Below are 17,264 nucleotides of genomic sequence, written 5' to 3'. Positions count from 1 at the left end.
TCCGCATGTTCCCTTCAATAAAACCAAGATGACGTGCAATGAATTTATCTATCCTTATAGGGAGATTTTCATGCTTGAACAGACCATGTTTAATGTTCTTGAACTCTGCTTCAACATTAGCTGAAGTTGCAGTGAGCTTTTCGCTCTGAAATAGGGGAACCATTACTCCAGTCCAGAGTGGTAGGTATCCTCCCAATCTAATTAGGTGTGGGACGAGCTCAGGTAGATAGTGCATATAGGGTCAGGGTTAAGGTTTGCACTTTGAGAATCAACTTGTGAGAACTGTGACTACTGTTCATGTGCTGCAATAAATGAGAGACCACTGTATATAATAATAAGTATATAAGTATATAATAATATAATATTCTCTATGACTATTGTCTTCAACCTGTTAACATTTAATATTGTCTTGATAGAGTCAAGTAATCATGCAGCAGAGTCCTCCCCTGTCTCTTCTCCTGGCTCCCCAGACCCTGGTCCCTCAGCTCCTGCTGCTGCACCCACAGGTATGAACATCAAGCACTGATAGCTTTTTACTTGCTTGAATCCCCTTGTGATCACCTTTACTAAATATCTACAACCAATCTGTTCATATCCTGGTTTTTTCAATTTTGAAAATGAAAATCTAGTAGCAGCCTTCTCATTACTTTGTGTTGTTTTGTGCTGTGTTTTACAGGCCCACAGAGGAGGACAGCTCGAAGGCGGGCGAGGGACGGGTCCCAGGACGGTCCATCGGCGGTGGAGCTGGCCATCCTGGGGTCCCTAAAGAGGCCACGCCCGTCTCCAACAGAATATTTTCTCCTCAGCCTTGTTCCTGCTCTGGAGAGCATGCCGCCTCAGACACGAGAATTCGTGAAATTTCACATTGATAAATTAGCTTTTGAAAACAGCACAGCTGTGTTAAATTTGGAAACATTGGACCCTAATGATCAGCAGTTTTCTGATGAGGCAGCAGGCTCTCCAGGGCAGAAACAATGTTCTTATTTTTCTCCTCCTTCTCCCTGAGGCTCTTCCACTCCAAGCTGGGTCCTTTTTATTCCTGTCTCTCTGTAAATACTTAAATTTCATATATTTAATGTTTTTGTTACTGAATTTATATATTTTATCAAATAAACATTTATAATGACAAATGTCTCTGTTCTACTACACAGCAAATATTGGCACCCGACTTGACACAAGTAGAATTTATTTCATATTATACTAATAATAAAACATACTAATACAGTGGGATGCAAAAGTTTGGGCAACATTGTGAAAAGTAATTATTTTCCTGTACAAATCGTTGGTTGTCACAATAGAAATTGTCAGTTAAATACATCATACAGGAGACACACACGGTGATATTTGAGAAGTGAAATGCAGTTCACTGGATTTACAGAAAGTGTGCAATAACTGTTTAAACTAAATCAAGCAGATGCATAAATTGGCAACACAAAAAAAGAGAAATAAAATAAATATTTAGTGTATATCAATGTGTGTGTCTCCTATATGATATATGTAAGTGACATTTTTTACTGTAACAGCGATTCATACAGGAAAATAATGACTATTAATAAGGTTGCCCAAACTTTTGCACCACACTGTATATAGGAACATAGTGAAGACAAGTTACTTAAGAGAGTAAAAAGAGGTTAGTTTATTTTGGAGTAGAGCTCCATTTATTAAGAAAAATTTAAAAAGACAGGAACACTCTTTAGAGGTTTGTGGGTGGCTCTTAAAAGAGCCGTTGTGGGGAAGTCACTCGGACTTCAAACAGGCTACTCCTTTGGTTGCCAAGACACAGCTCCCTCCGCCGAGAAGTGGGCCATGAACTCCTCCCTCACCAGGACAGCCTCTCTGGAGGAGTTGTTTGCTGCCATACGTCCCAGGCCTTGCAACGGCTCCACCACAGCAGGTGCCACACCCCTCACAGCAGGCGCCCCTCTCTCGTCCACACAGCGCAGAAAATTGTGGAGAACACAAGTTGCCTTCACACACTTCTCCGCAATTTCAGGACGGAGCTCCACGGCGCGCCGATACAACCTCCACTGTGAGGAGAGGATACCGAAGGCACCCTCCACTATCATCCTGGCCCTGGAAAGGCGATAGTTAAAGATCCTCTTCTCTAAAGGGAGGAGGCGTCCAGGGAAAGGCCTCATGAGCTCACGCCGCAGAGGGAACGCTCCATCAGCCACAAAGACATGGGGCTGGGCTCCACGGTGTTCTCCACCAGGTAGAGGCTGGTCAGGAGGCAGATGGAGAGTCCCAGCCCGAAGAGCCTGACCAAAGGTGGAGTTGGCCAGAATACCACCGTCGCTGGTCCTCCCGTACCCCCCAACATCAATGACGCGGAAGCGATGCTCTGCATCCACAACCGCAAGGAGAACAATGGAAAAAGTTCCCTTGTAGCTGTGGAACATGGATCCTGAGTTGGGGGGTGCCTTCGTCTGGACGTGCTTCCCATCCAGAGCTCCACAGCAGAGAGGGAAGTTCCAGCGCTCCTGGAATCCCTCTGCGATGGACCGCCAGTCTTCAGTTGAAGGCACAGCCATGAAATCGTCCACTAGACAGTCCCAGATGGCCGTCGCTACCTGGGGGATGATCTGGCTCACCGTGGACACACCGACTCGAAAACTGAACGCGATGGTCCTGAAGGAGTCCCCGGTGGCAAGGAACCTGGACAAAATTGTTTAAAATGAGTATTATGTGTACTGCAGTTACAAAATACATTATTGAAATTACAAAATTACAAAACATAAATCTTACATAAAACATTTTGTAATTATAAGGATAATTACATGATATATATTAGATATAATCTAAAGCAGTCTGCGGTGATTATATACAAATATTCAACTATCCCAGAATTAAACCAGGTCTAAATAAAAAGGAGTGAGTATCACTACAAAGATTAACTCAGTGGTCCTAATGCTACAGTTTGATATCAGCAAACACCGAGCGCATACATTGATAGGACACCACAGCCATGCTATCATTGCAAACACTGATAACAGCATAAATCGAATTAAATCGGGACTTGATGAGAGCTTCTGAGCATCACTAGAAATATTATAAACAGTCGTCTCCGTACCACAGTTTGCTCTCAGTAAACACCGAGAGCATTCACTGTTAGCATAGCACATCCATGTTAGCAGTGTATAGATGGATGGTTTAGCATATATTAGCACAGGTATCAATAAAGGACTACCGTATTAAATACTTTTACTAACCTCAGGCAGACGGACAGGCGCTCTGCAGGTGGGATTGAGCGCCTGTAATTGGCGTCTAGGCGGGCGATTCTGGGACCGACGCAGGAAAGCAGGTCCTCAAACTGGCCGAGTGAGAGACGGTGATAACGCTGGAATCGGCCGTCATCCAGGCGCAGCTCCTGGAGCAAATGGTGAAACTCACCAAACTGCTCACGCCTCTGGAGGACCTGATGGACCCAGGTACGGCGAGGACGTCTTTTACGCCGCTGCTCCGCTCTCCACAGTGCATAGAGAAGGGAGACTCTCTCTTCAAGCGCTAGCTCGACAGCTGCCATCTTGCAAAGATACCGTCTGGCACAACTTCCTCCCACATTTCCGGTTCACGCGCGTCAAATATGGATTTTTTTCTTGGACACGCGTTGAGGTGCGAATGTGCACGCGTCAAATTAGGGGCGTTTGGGGCGTTTTGTTCGCGTCCATCGCGTTCGGTGTGAACACACCGTAAGGTGATTACTGGACGGGTGTCAGTGTTGACTGTAAGCTGGGCGGATCCAGGCCCACTGCCCGGGACACAAATGGGATTTGTCTCTCATGCAGAACATCAGACGCGGCTTTTTAGGCAACGGCAGCAGGGAAGGCATTACAAAAATGCCTGCTTCTGCTCACCTTGGAGGACTAATGGGCAGTTTGGCCCACCAGCGATGCAGTCATTAGCTCCGGCAGCCACTCTGGAACACAAATACAGGCTGAAAGCCACTCGACAGCACAGAAATCACACCAAAATAACCCGGCCGAGGCAGCGCTGCACATCTTTCTCCTTGTGGCTGCTTCACAGGCTTGTTATGAACCAAATACCAGGTGTCAAAATGCACTTGTCAAGAGAAACGACAGCAAACATCACAAATGACAGCACTTAGAAGAGAACAAATGAGACATCTCCTCCCGAGTGCGATATTTCGGGTGAAATGTGGGTTTCTTTCCCCAAAGCTTTCGTGAGCTGGGGGTGAAAAAAAAGTTTCTTTATCTATAAAGACATCTGACAAATCTGCAGTTTTCTACATGTTCTGACCCAAACTGTCACACTGACCCATTTCTCCTGCTTCTCCCATCATTTTACGGGTTCTTGTTCCCTGACATGTCCCACCCACTAACAGGTGCCAGGATGCAGATCAGTGTCATTCACTCCACCTGTCAGCGTGTTAAGGCTGATCGGTGTATCGCTCTCTGATTTTGCATTCCCAGCCTCGCTCTTTGTGTCTTGAGCTTTTGTACGTTCTCCTCATTAACCTGCATTAAATGTTCACTTTGAGCTCGATTCCTGCTGCCTGAGTCAGCGACACAGCTAACTCTGACACTCATAAACACATGAAACACAAATATGGACTCTAACCGGTCACGTGACTGATGTAATGTTCGCTGATCCCAGAGCTGTGTAGGAGAGCTGATGTGAGTGAAGCTGATATGTAAATGTGTCAGACTGCTCCAATAAAAGCCTTTCATGCTGTTCCAGCTGTGGCAGCCCAACCCTGCACGCTGCATGTACCGAACCAGTTCTTTTCCTTTGTTTTTTGGCATATTTCTCCTGTTCCAGGTGTGCATGTTCATATCAGACATGACCAAAGCTTCAGATGATGAGCTCAGTGTCTGTACAGTGAGCCAAAAGCTGCAGACTGCTGTAAAAACTCTATTTATCACCGTTTTTTCACCCTTTTATCTGAAGTATGTTCTGATTGGGGATTTCCTTAAGTGCTCTGATGTAAGGGAGGCATCCTCCATCAGTCTGCTCGGGGTACTGGAGGGTGGGGCACGTGTTGAGAGACAGGGGTGGTTTTCAGAAATCTGCATATCACAGCTGACCTGCAGCATGTGTAAATGCAGAATGCGTGAAGAGTCGGTGCATTCAGGAAGCTAATGCTGCTGCGCCACATGCATTCATTAAAGACAAAGGAAGGAATCTGAGTCTCAGCCAGCTGTGAACAACAAACAGAGATTCTGCAAAATCCCAGATTATGATATAAGAAGAGAGTCTGTGGAGGAGATGGAAGGAGTACTGAGCAGCTCATGAATAGCAAATGAGAGTGAGAGGAGGACGGGCGGAGGAGTAATAATGATGAAGAGAGGGCAGCTATGACGAGTGGGACGGCGGTTGGTCCTGGTGACATACACGTGGAGGTGTGGAGATGTCCAGGAGAGGGGGCGGTGGACTTCAACCAGACTGGTAACGATGATTTTGGAGAGTTGGAGGATGATGAGGAAAGCAGGTGCACTGATACTGATGGCACGATTACGTGTGTGGTAGGAGAGACAGGTGGGTTGAAGGTGGGAGTACATCAGGGATCTGCTCTGAGCTCCTTCTTGTTTGCAGCGCTGACAGATGAGGTCGAGAAAGAGGAGCAGGTGGAGGAGAGCCTGGAGAGGTGGAGGTATGCTGGGGAGAGAAGAGGAATGAAAGTCCGTAAAAGGAAAACGGACCATGCGTGAATGAGAGGTGGAGAGGTGCAACACAGAGATAGTGTCGCTGCAGGAGTTTAATACCTGGAGTCAACCATCCAGATAGAGATGAAGAAGTGAGTGCAGGCAGGGTGGAGCGGGTGGAGATGAGTGTCAGGGCTGATTTGTAACAGAAGGAGAGCAGCAGGAGAGAAAGGGGAGGTTTCAGGATGGTGGTGAGAGCTGCTGTGATGAGTGGAGATCAGATTTAAAGGGAGAAGCAGAAGCTGCTCAGTGACTCCACGTGTTGTAAAATAAACACTGTAAAAACACCACCCCACTCTGAGTCTGCGTTGGTGTGTTGGTATCTGAGTCGAACCAGGGCTCGGTGTGTCCACACTTCTGTGAAGGCGTGAAGCTTCTGGGCTCTTTGTGTGTTTCGTACTGATCTCAGAAATGTGACTGCCTGCACAATAATCCTCGAACCTTCAAACGTCATTAAGAGAAGGTGGGAGACACGGTTCAACAGTCGCAAGGACGCCCCACAGACTGTCACTAATCAAACGGGAACAAAAGATGTTTTATTAGCTTTAAAAAATGTTTATTCTTCTTAGGAAACGACCAAGAAAACATGATTTAATTGGCTGAGTTATTTGAACAGCTGTGAAAGGTCAACATTTCCTTTGGGGAAATAAAATGTCAAAAGATTGAAAGCGGCAGCTGCTGAAGAAGACGTCTTTAAACCTTAAACTGAACCTCAGAGCTGAGTTCACAGCGTAAATACCAGAATCAGCACAGAGACGTAAAGTAGTTCAAAACGTCTTTTTCTAAGAAGACATTTGTGACCCAGATTTTATGCAAACGAGCTCCTCCAGCAGCGAATAATCTGAACCTGCAGCAGGCCGATCAGACTGAAGACGTCCACAGACGGTGTGAACAAACGATGTTCATAATAAAGATCTGTAATAATATGCAGGCTAATAGAGACTACTGTAAACCTGAAAGAGTTGATACAAACAATCCAGCTATGAACTGGTGACTTTTTTAATCTCTTCTACGAGATTACATTAAAAATAATCCCACAGAAAAAATAAGTTGACAGATAAGCGAACACTGCTACCACAGTGGCCCGGCAGCTCGTTTCACTCAGATTTTATCTGACATGAATCATGAAAACCTGATAACACAGCCCCATTTAATCTCCACTGGACCAGTAAAACTTCTGCCTAATAACCCAGTAAAAAAGAAAACACCCTTACTCTGAGTGGATAAAAGTTTAACTGCATATTTAATCCTTGAGATGTCTGATAAGAAAAAAGATTGCAGCGACACTCGAGACGGGGACAGGGTTTAACAACAGCCGAGCCGTTTATTAGGCTGGGGGAAGGTACAAACAAAGACAGGTACTAAAGCTAAACTGAACTAGAACGAAACTGGGAGAAAATAGATACTAAACTCACGGGACAAAGAACATGAAAAAGACCTGAACACAGGAAACCAGGAAACACGTACGCTGGGAAACAAACACAACAGAAGACCCGACAACGACTGACAGAAAACTCCCACACTAAATCCACAGAGAGGAGACGAGGGGAGCGGAAACACAGCTGACTCAAATGAATGTGACTAAACGCAACCCACAAGCATCGCAGAAAATCTACTGTTTCTTATTGTGTGAACAAACCCAGGAAAACTCTGCTGCACTGTACTGTGACACGTGGCTGAGCGTGGATGGTGTCAGTAAGAGGAACATAAATCTGATGAAGATACAGTGAGAGGTCCAGCTTTGCGCCCTTCTCCTTTGAAATGTTCCCAAAGACTCGCGGTGGCCCAGACTGGACCCTTTGACGGCCTGGTTCTGGCCCGCGGGTTGCATGTTTGACACACCCACCCGTGGAAATGTTAATGCACAGGTGCAAAATTCTTCTTCTTCCTTTTTCCTCCCTTACACCTGGACTGCACGAGGATCACCTCACACTGATTCTCCCTCAGCAAACAGCAGGACGCCGCACGCACAGAATCAAACTTCTTATTTAATCTGCAGATTAAAGTTCTGTTTTTGATTCACTCCAAAGAGATAAAATGTGACAGAAGCAAAATCTGATCACAGCATTTGTTGTTAAACATTTATTCTAATCAAATCAACTTCTTATTCACAGTCAGACTTTTATCAGTTTTAACCTGCGGCTGTCAAAGAAAAATCTCACGTTCTGTTTGAAAAATGCATCTTTGAAATGTCTGCATGTGCATCAAGATGCAGTTTAAAGCTGGAGAGCTGGTTTTAGTCCACAGGTTACAATTCTTTATCCAGGTAAGTGTCCTCACAGCCATAGACAACCTGTGTGTGTGCGTGTGTGTGTGCGCGCGCCTACCGTGGATGAAGCTGCACAGCGTCAGGATGAGCGGGGTGAAGACGCGAGCGTCCATCATCAGCAGCGAGTCTCAGAGAAGCTGAGCGGAGTTCCTCCTGAACCGACGGCAAACACGGAGAGAACGAGAATCAACAGAGGGTTCGCTCTGAGAGGAGACGGGGTTGCTCCTCCTCCCAAAAAGCATCCAAAGGAGTAGATTCAGCAGCCGGAGACACCGAGGAGAGAGAGAGAGGTCTGTGAGTGTGTGTGTGCGCACATGTGAGGACAGAAACGTAGGAACAATCATAAAACTGAGCTTTACAGAACAACACACCTTCATCCACTGCTGGATGTTTAAGAGTTTGTAGTTTGTTTGTTTTTTCTTTTTGTTATCTGGGATCTGTATGATGTCATCGATTGGAGATACAGTTGTGGCCAGAAGTTTCCTTCCCCTCATCTCAGGCATGCATGCTGGTAATGTTGGGCTTTTAATCATGTCTTTGCACTGTTGTTTTCCCAGGGTGGATGCAGGCTCAGATATATCGTTCATATTTGTAGAAATGTCTCTGAGCAGGCTGCACCTCGAGCACAGTGTTGTTGGCAGCTATGAACATGAACTCAGGCTGATATCTGACTGCTCCTCTTGGCAAAACTGGTGGACTTCATTTAAATTGCTTGGTTTCCTGGGATGGACCACATTCAAAGACATTCTGAAGCTGCGTCGTCCACACCAAAATCAGTTCTGATGTGTGTTTGGACTTTTGCTAATCCACACAAAAGCATCACACGGCTTCATCTACACTCACTCAAATCTTTTAATAACGATTAATTTGTGTGACAGCACTCGTTGGATTGACTCCGAACAAAGTCCAACCAACTCAGTGAAGGAGAAGTGCAGATTTACACAACTACAGGTTATTCTGATGTCACGTCCCTTTGCCGAGGTCTGGAAGAAGTCCAGCCCTGTCACTGTGAAATGAGAGGAAAGTAGTTATGATGTTCAGGAACCAACCAGGATCAAGCTCGCCATGAACAGGAAACTGCAGGAACACCAGAGACAAGATGCATGTTTGGAGGAGTAAAGGTGAAGCTTTCAAACCTAAAAACACCAACTGTCATGCTCCGTTTGCTGTCAGGGAGTGGACATTCCACTCAGTGATGGAACAATGAGGGACGATGGCTACCTCCGAGTCGTTCTCCTCAAATCAGCACATAATAAATAACATTCAGTGTTGTGGCTGAACAGTGCAGCAACACCTCCCAGCCGTGATCTGGACTCTTCATCGCTCAGCTTTCACACCTCACTGAAACCAAGTCTCAGGGACTGACAGCCTGAGGTCACCTGCAGAGTCCATTCACACTTCTGACTGCAGCGCCATCACAGACACGAAAACTGAGAGACGTGCTTAAAGCGACGCCTGGAGGAACAAAGTCACAGCCAAGTTCAAATATGTTGCAGAAAAGAACACGCTTTCCTTTATTTCCTGTCATAGATCTCCTGTTCCTGTGGACGATGTTCAGCTTAAATATCGTGAAAGTTTAAAATAAGTGCATCAGGGTACGTACAAGTACTCAAAGTCAGAACCAAAGCTGCAGACCCTCACTTTCTCACAGTTTTTCTCTTTTGGATCTGTATGATGTCATAAAGAGCCTGGTCCTTTCAGGTACTGGTGTTCAAATCTTGACCTAAAAGGGGAGGAGCTAAAATTATGGATGTGATTCAAACAGCCCGCGGTGGCTGACGACCGTGCTGTAAATAAAGATTATTATTGCGGCTGTGTGCAGGGAACTTGGGATCTCGTTGCCTTGGAAATGGTTCCCTCAAAGACTCGTCTGCAACCACTCACAGTCAGCTGCAGCTTTGGCAACAACACACCCGTCTGCTTTCAGCTTTATATGAAATCTGTTTGTGATAATACAGTAATTATCTGTGATAAATAAGCAAACAATCTCAAATCTGTTGTTGTCCTTATATACGGAAATTCACATTAACTGCTCAGACCTAGATTAGAAATCTGCTTTTAAATAGGAAAATCACTAGAAACCAGCTGCCAACCAGTTCAGCCTCTGTTGCAAAGACAGGTTCTGCACACATCTGTGCAGACTGACTCCCACAAAGGTGACATCCACAGGTTGGGGGTGCTGCATGCTGAACTTCTGAACAACCGTCTCCGCCAGTAAAATAAATTCAATGCAATGATTTTTACTTCTCATCTAGTCTAACTGAACTGTAACCTTTGACAGTGGGAGGATGTTAAGATCTTCCATGAGGACTGACGGTGGTGCGGGAGCATCAACTACATCCTGCCAGCTTCTCACATGTAAGCACAAGGTGTCCTTTGTCTGCACTGCATGGCATTAAAGATTACACTCATCACACATGGACACGTGTGAAGGACCTCATCGTGCTCAAACATATTTAAACCCTGAGTTTTACAGCCAGCATCTAGTGGCTGTTAGCGGTACTGCACTGAGAGACGTCGTCCTCGGACACATGACGGAGGCCAAAGCCTCGTCACCGTTTCGTGTTTGTTTCCTTCTCCGTCTACATGCCTACGAGTCATTTCCTGTGATGACATCGTGTCCAGATGTTTTTCCTGGTGCGTCTGATGAGCGACAAACTCAGACTGCAGCTCTGACATGAAGGCTGTGACTGCGGACAACAGAAATACTCTGTGTGTGATTGTGTGACATGTACTGATGGCAGCATTGAAAACGAGCTCTGATGTTCAGTTTCATACTTTTGCCTTTTATTAAAACTCATTTTAAATTTCAGCATGTCAACATTTTATTTACTGTCATGGAAACTCTGAATAAAGAGTCGAGTCCCCAGCGTGAAGGCGTTTCTCCGCTCAGCTGAGCGTGATACAAACTCCTGATTAATTTCCTAATGAGGGCTGAATAATTAGCTCGCTTTCTTAATGACCCTCTCCATTAAAGACAGCGGCTGGCACAGAGAGAAGAGCGACGTCTGCCAAACTAAAGCCAAACTGTGGCCAGGATGATTATCCTGAGTCTGTTTGAGAGTTTAGTCACTGCAGCTTCAGCCGAGGGTGTTGCCCTGACAGATCCATCGCTGCTGTCACACAACAACGAGGAGCTTTACACATGGAGACAAAGACTTAGTCATGGAGTTCCTCAGGGCTCTGTGATGGGACTGATACTTTTTATTATACATGTTTGCCCCCCCAATACTATAATTCATTATTATCAGGATGTCATTCATTGGATCCCTGTTAAATCCAGAATTCAAAATCCTGCCCCTCACATACAAGGTCTTAAATAATCAGGCCCCATCTTATCTTAATGACCTTGTAGCACCATATCACCCTATTAGAGCACTTTGCTCTCACACTGCAGGCTTACTTGTTGTTCCTAGAGTATTTAAAAGTAGAATGGGAGGCAGAGCCTTCAGTTTTCGTTCCCTTTAACACCAGCTTCGTGTTGTAATCTTTGTTTTGATCCCCGTGTCGGATGCTTCACTCGGTGCAGAGGTGACTCTCCTGTCAGTAATGAACTTCTCTGCTGCTGTTTCTGAACTTTAAATAAAAGAAACCCATTCCTCTTTAAATAGTCACCCAGCTGGGCACAGACTGTGAAGATATGAAAGTTTATCATTGGTCTAGGTAAATCCCCTGGACCAGGTACCAGCCTTATAAGCTGTATGCAGCCAGTTAACAGTAAGACACTGAAACACTGATTATTGGTAATATTTCTGGTAATATTTGAGTTTTGCGCAGATGTTTTTAATCCCAGCATCCTCAGCTCAGCAGGCTCGGTGCACTTATTACCAGCTCTGCCTACAGCAGAGATGAGCACAAATGCTGTAACACAGGGGTGCTCACACTTTTTCCGCATGTGAGCTACTTATAAAATGACCAAGTCAAAATGATCTACCCACTACAAAAATCCAAAACATATACTTATTTATAAATATATTGAGGATTCTTTATATCTACAATGTATATACATGCATAACCGCAATATCCAATATTTCACAACACAATTAACAATGTAAATTTTTTGTCATTACCTGAGTTTACTCTGATGACTTGCACTGAATTGAATCAGCCAGGGATGCATAGTCCGGACAGTAGCTGCTGACGGCCAGCCTCAAACACACTTCCAAATGTTCATCAGTCATGGTGGAACGGTACTTGGACTTAATGATCTTCATGTGGGAAAATGATGACTCACATAAATAAGTGGAGCCGAATAATGCAGTCAAAGAGGCAGCACATTTCCTCATGTTGGGGTACTTTACTTCTGTGAGTAAGTTCCAGAACTGTCCATGATCTCTGGACTTCAGCTCAATGTCGGCTTGTAGTGTCAAAATCTCATCTTCCACTCCAGAAGAGTTCAGGTGAAATAGTTTTGCAATTTTTGATGCGAGTGAATCGACCTCAGCATCTTCCCGAAAAGGATAGCACATGAAGGTAGCGACTGGCTCGAGCAAAGAAAAGTCTTGAAAGCGTTTGTCAAACGCTGACAGACAATTGTCAATCTGCTCTGTGTAGCGTGCACTGTCAAGTTGCAAACAGGCCATCCCTTGCATCTCCAGCTCTGACGCCAGGTTTTGAAAGTTTATCAAATCATGGCGCTGCAGCTTTAAAGAGAGATGTTGCATCTTTCGTTTGAAAGCATTAACTGAGCTGATCATGTTGATCACTGTTTTGTCTTTTCCTTGCAGCTGTAGATTAAGGTCATTCAACATGTTTGTCAGATCGGTTAAAAATGCCAAGTCTAACAGCCACTGACCGTCATTAAGTTGCATGTATTCTGCTTGTCCAGCTACACGGAAAAACTCCTTAATCTCCGGACAGAGCTCTCGAAATCTTTGCAGGAATTTCCCTCGACTAAGCCACCTCACGTCAGTGTGTAGCAACAACTCAGAGTGGTCGCAGTCAGCCTTCTCCAGATGTGCACGAAATAACCGTCTTTGAAGAGATCTGGCGCGAATAGAACAGGCGATCTTCGTTGCAACATTCATGATCTCCTTCATGTTGAGCATTTTAGCGCATAACGCTTGTTGGTGGATTATGCAATGGTAATTTAGGAAGTCCGGGAAAGCATCGTCCTGCCTGCACTTGGCAATAAATCCATTCAAGCGGCCAACCATTGCGGGTGCTCCATCTGTGGTAATAGACACCAATTTGTACACTGGGAGCTGGGTTTTCTCGATAAAGTTTTTGAACGACTGAAATATGTCCTCTCCTCGCGTCTGTTCTTTCATGGGCAGGACTGTTAACAGCTCTTCTTTTGCAGTGATATCAGTAAACACCATACGAATGAAAATGCACACCTGGGCTGTGTCACTCACGTCCGTAGATTCGTCCAACTGCAGTGAGAAACACTGGCAATCTCCGATGTCCTTCCAAAGTTGCTGGGTTAAATCCTCCGCCATGGCTTCACAGCGCCGTGTAACTGTACTTCTTGACAGCTGGAGAGCTTTGATCGAAGATGTTATTTCTGCCTTATTTTTAAAGTCTCGGAACAATGAGTCAGAGGCATTCGTTGAAGCAGCTTTTACCATCTCTCCATCTTGAAAAGACTTCTTGTTTTTAACGATGATGTGACTCACCCGGAACGATGCTTCGGTGGCGGCTTTCGCTTTTGAAGTTTGTTGTGTGAAAAATGACTGCTGTCCGGACAACTGGGATTTTAGTTTATTCACCTTTTTCTTTCTTAGCTCGCTTTTCGGCGGGAATGTAGTGTCGTATTTTCCGTGAACAGTTCGAAAATGCCGCTCCACATTTCCCTTCTTTGGCATTGCGATGGTAGCCTGGCAGATGAGGCAAACGCACTTCGAAAATGACATCGTGAAAAAAAAGTCCTCCTCCCATTCCGTATGAAAGTGATACGTTTTTGTCTTCTTACTTGGTCCAGCTCCCTCACTCATTTTTAACCCTTTCTTAGGTTTAAGAGAAAAAACCGAGAGCTAAAAATTGGAGTTAAAACTGACAAGCTAGTCAGCGAGTTACTACACTTCGCGCCGCTGTTTGCGCATGCGCAGCGACCTAAGCGTCAGAAAAAATCTGATGTCATCTGACTGGCTTCCCTGTATCAATCAAGTGACGGGATGGATGATAGGCTGGCATCTATTTTTTTAATGCCATGCGATCTACCAATACTACCTTTGCGATCGACTGGTCGATCGCGATCGACGTATTGAGCACCCCTGCTGTAACACATTCAAAGGTGATCATTACACAGGCCTGGACTGCCACCTAGTGGAGGAAGAGAGAACTGCCTCTCATGACCGTTTGCGAGGAGCTGCAGGCAAAAACATCCTGAAATTTCAGGCTGTTTTACTCCCGTGGAGTCAGCTGGGTTCCAGACTTTTTTCATGTCACACTTATTTAACATCCCTGTGACTCTGAGCCTTACTCCACCTGGCCTCACCTGTGCACCACCTCTATTTTCTATTCCTCTACAGAGACATGGTATGCAGTGGGAACTGTGAGATGTAATGCATGTCTCCTTTTTGAAGTTATTCACTCAGTTTCCAGAACTGAAAAATGAAGCCAATGCTAAAGTGCTAGAAACTGCAGTTCCACTCATGTCCACTAGGGGCTCCAGCAGCGAGCCAGTCCCCTGGTCGAGACTTTACAGCTCTGGTCTCTGTGGGTAGCTCAGTTTGTATGTTTTTGGGGCGGGGGTTACCTCCGATGGGTGCTCTTTTTCGCTTTTGTTGCACTCGCCTTGCGTGCTGGTCCGAGGCTGACCTCTGCAGTCCAAGCCTGACGTCTTCGTTTAGTAATATCGGATACAGGAGATCCCTCCCGTTGCCTCCAGGAGGGGAAACGATGAAAAGAGAGCCCATTTTCCAGCTTCTTGCCTTCCCTATCGTGTGATCTAACGTTGCAACCGACAACACAGTACCCCCTCCCGTGACATCACGCTCCAAAGCCCTATAATGACCTCTCTTGGCTTAATGTATGATGGTGGATAAATGAAACGTACAAGGAAAATTTGACTATATTACAAAAGGACATCCATCTTGGTAACATCAATGACCGGAGCATAACTTGTCAACTAGTCCGAAAATAAGTTATACAGTAGCAGTCAAAGACACCTTCTCATGTGTCACATTTCTATTCATTCAAAACACTTATGCATAGCTGTGTTTTATACAGCTCTTACAGAATTCAGTACAGGCTCATGTGAGTATTTACTGTACGGCTCAGCTCTACTGAATTTCTGAGTTTCTAGAGCAGACACAGAGCTCATGTCAAAACAGGCTTCAGGCGCGATATTAGGCTACGTTCACTCTGCAGGTCTTAATGCTCAATTCCGATTTTTTGATCAAATCCGATTTTTTTGTCTGCTTGTTCACACTACAAATAAAATGCGACAGCAAACGCGCTCTAGTGTGAACGCTCTGTTTAGGCCCAGACCAAACAATATTGTTTGACTGATAGCCCTTAATATAAAGACTTCGGACTTTACGTTTCCCAATTTTTGCTTGAAGTTATTTTGTTATTTACATAATAATGTAGATAACCTAATAATTATCCTTATTGCTGTTTTAAAGGAGCGGTGCTTCAAAGGATAGCTGCAGATTCCTGTCAGAATCCGCAGATTATACAGAACAAATAAAATGTTCACGTTTCTCCAACGTTGTCTTCCCAGCAGTTTCACTGACATCTACACTGGATGGCCAGGAAGCGTTCGCGATGTCTTCTCGGGCGCTGATAATTGGCGTCTGTCTTGTGTCAGTGACGTAAAAGACGGATTTAATGCGACATGACCATCAAACAGCAGTCGCTTTCTAAAACATCGGATATGTGTCGGATTCAGGACCACATACGAAAGTGACCCAGATCGGATTTGAAAATATCGGATTTGTGCCGTTCACACTGTCACACCATGATCGGATATGGGTCGCATAGGGTCAAAAAAGTCGGATTTGATGCGCTTTCGCCTGCAGTGTGAACGTAGCCTAAGTGACTTTAACAATATTATCAATTTTAATATCGGTCTAGTGACATTACGTTATGTACGCAGCACGCAATAGATCCACATATTTTAGAAGCCAAAGGTTCAAATTAGTTGGGAGCACCTTCACTTAATTATAACAGTGGTTTTGTTAGGAAAACAGTTCTGTATACCGGATACTAAATTGCGTTACGGCTAACGTATCTAACATAGCTAACCGTTATTGTTAGCACAACATTAATAGCAAGCTGCAATGACGAGTAACAAAAACAAAAGAGTAAAAAGGTTTTAATGAAAATGTTTTACCTTTTCCAACAGTCCCAGAATCCAGAGCTTCAAAGACCAGCAGGTACTGAAGACTTTATCCGCTTCACTGTCACCGTCCGTGAGAAAGAGTTTTTTCCCCCCTTAGAAAGGTCAAGGCCCGCAGCTCGCGCAATCTGTCTGCGCATGCGCATCCCAACGATTGACCCCCCCTCCCCTCTCTTTCGGGAGGTTGCCATAGTTTGACGTGTTCTAACGTCACTCTCTCTCTCTCTCTCCCCCTGTCATTTATTTGGCTCGAAACACATTAACAAATTGCTCAGTGATGAACAAGTACTCAGATCATTTACCTAAGCAGTGTGCTTTGTCAAAACGAAGTGTGTGTTCATTACACTGACATTCTGTTGTGCAATTGTTATTTACTTGTATTTTATAATTTGACTTTACATACTGCTGGGTGGTTTGTAAAGTTTACAATAACTAGTATTATCATTATGCTATATTTTCTAATATATACAATAACCTCAAAAGTAATGCCTTGAAGCAGAAAATAGTAATACTTTATTAAAATTTAAAACTAAAGTAGAGTATTTGAATGTGTGCATTGTGTCTACTGTTTGTTAACTCATCACATTCATAAACTTCTTAATGATAAACTCCATAGTCCATATAAATTCCATATTATTTACCACATTATTTGTGATCAATGGGTTTGCGGGGTTAGGGGTGTTGGGGGTAGGGTCTTTAGGCTTTGGCCCCCACCCCTGCCACCAGTATATTTTTAAGCAAGTATTTCTAACTTTTATTTGAATATTCAGTTTCCTATCATCTGCTCTTAAAGGGTAACCCGCCCTCCCCCTTCGCACACACATGCACACAAACAAAACACACAGTATAATTCACAGCCTCATTATAGTGAATAAATATTTATGCCATTTTACACCATCAAACTTAGCTAAGGATGAAGAACCATTTGTAATACCTAAAGAACCATCTACAAAATAAAAAGGTTCTTTGACGTATGATGGTTCTTTAAAGAACCACGAAGACATCTGAAGAACCATTTAAGAACCATAATTTTTCTGAGAGTAGG

The sequence above is a fragment of the Perissodus microlepis genome, unplaced genomic scaffold (assembly GCF_051167445.1).
Source record: "Perissodus microlepis isolate ML-2025 ecotype Zambia unplaced genomic scaffold, ASM5116744v1 scaffold_26, whole genome shotgun sequence".
Lineage (NCBI taxonomy): Eukaryota > Metazoa > Chordata > Actinopteri > Cichliformes > Cichlidae > Perissodus > Perissodus microlepis.
This window is presented reverse-complemented; position numbering follows the sequence as displayed.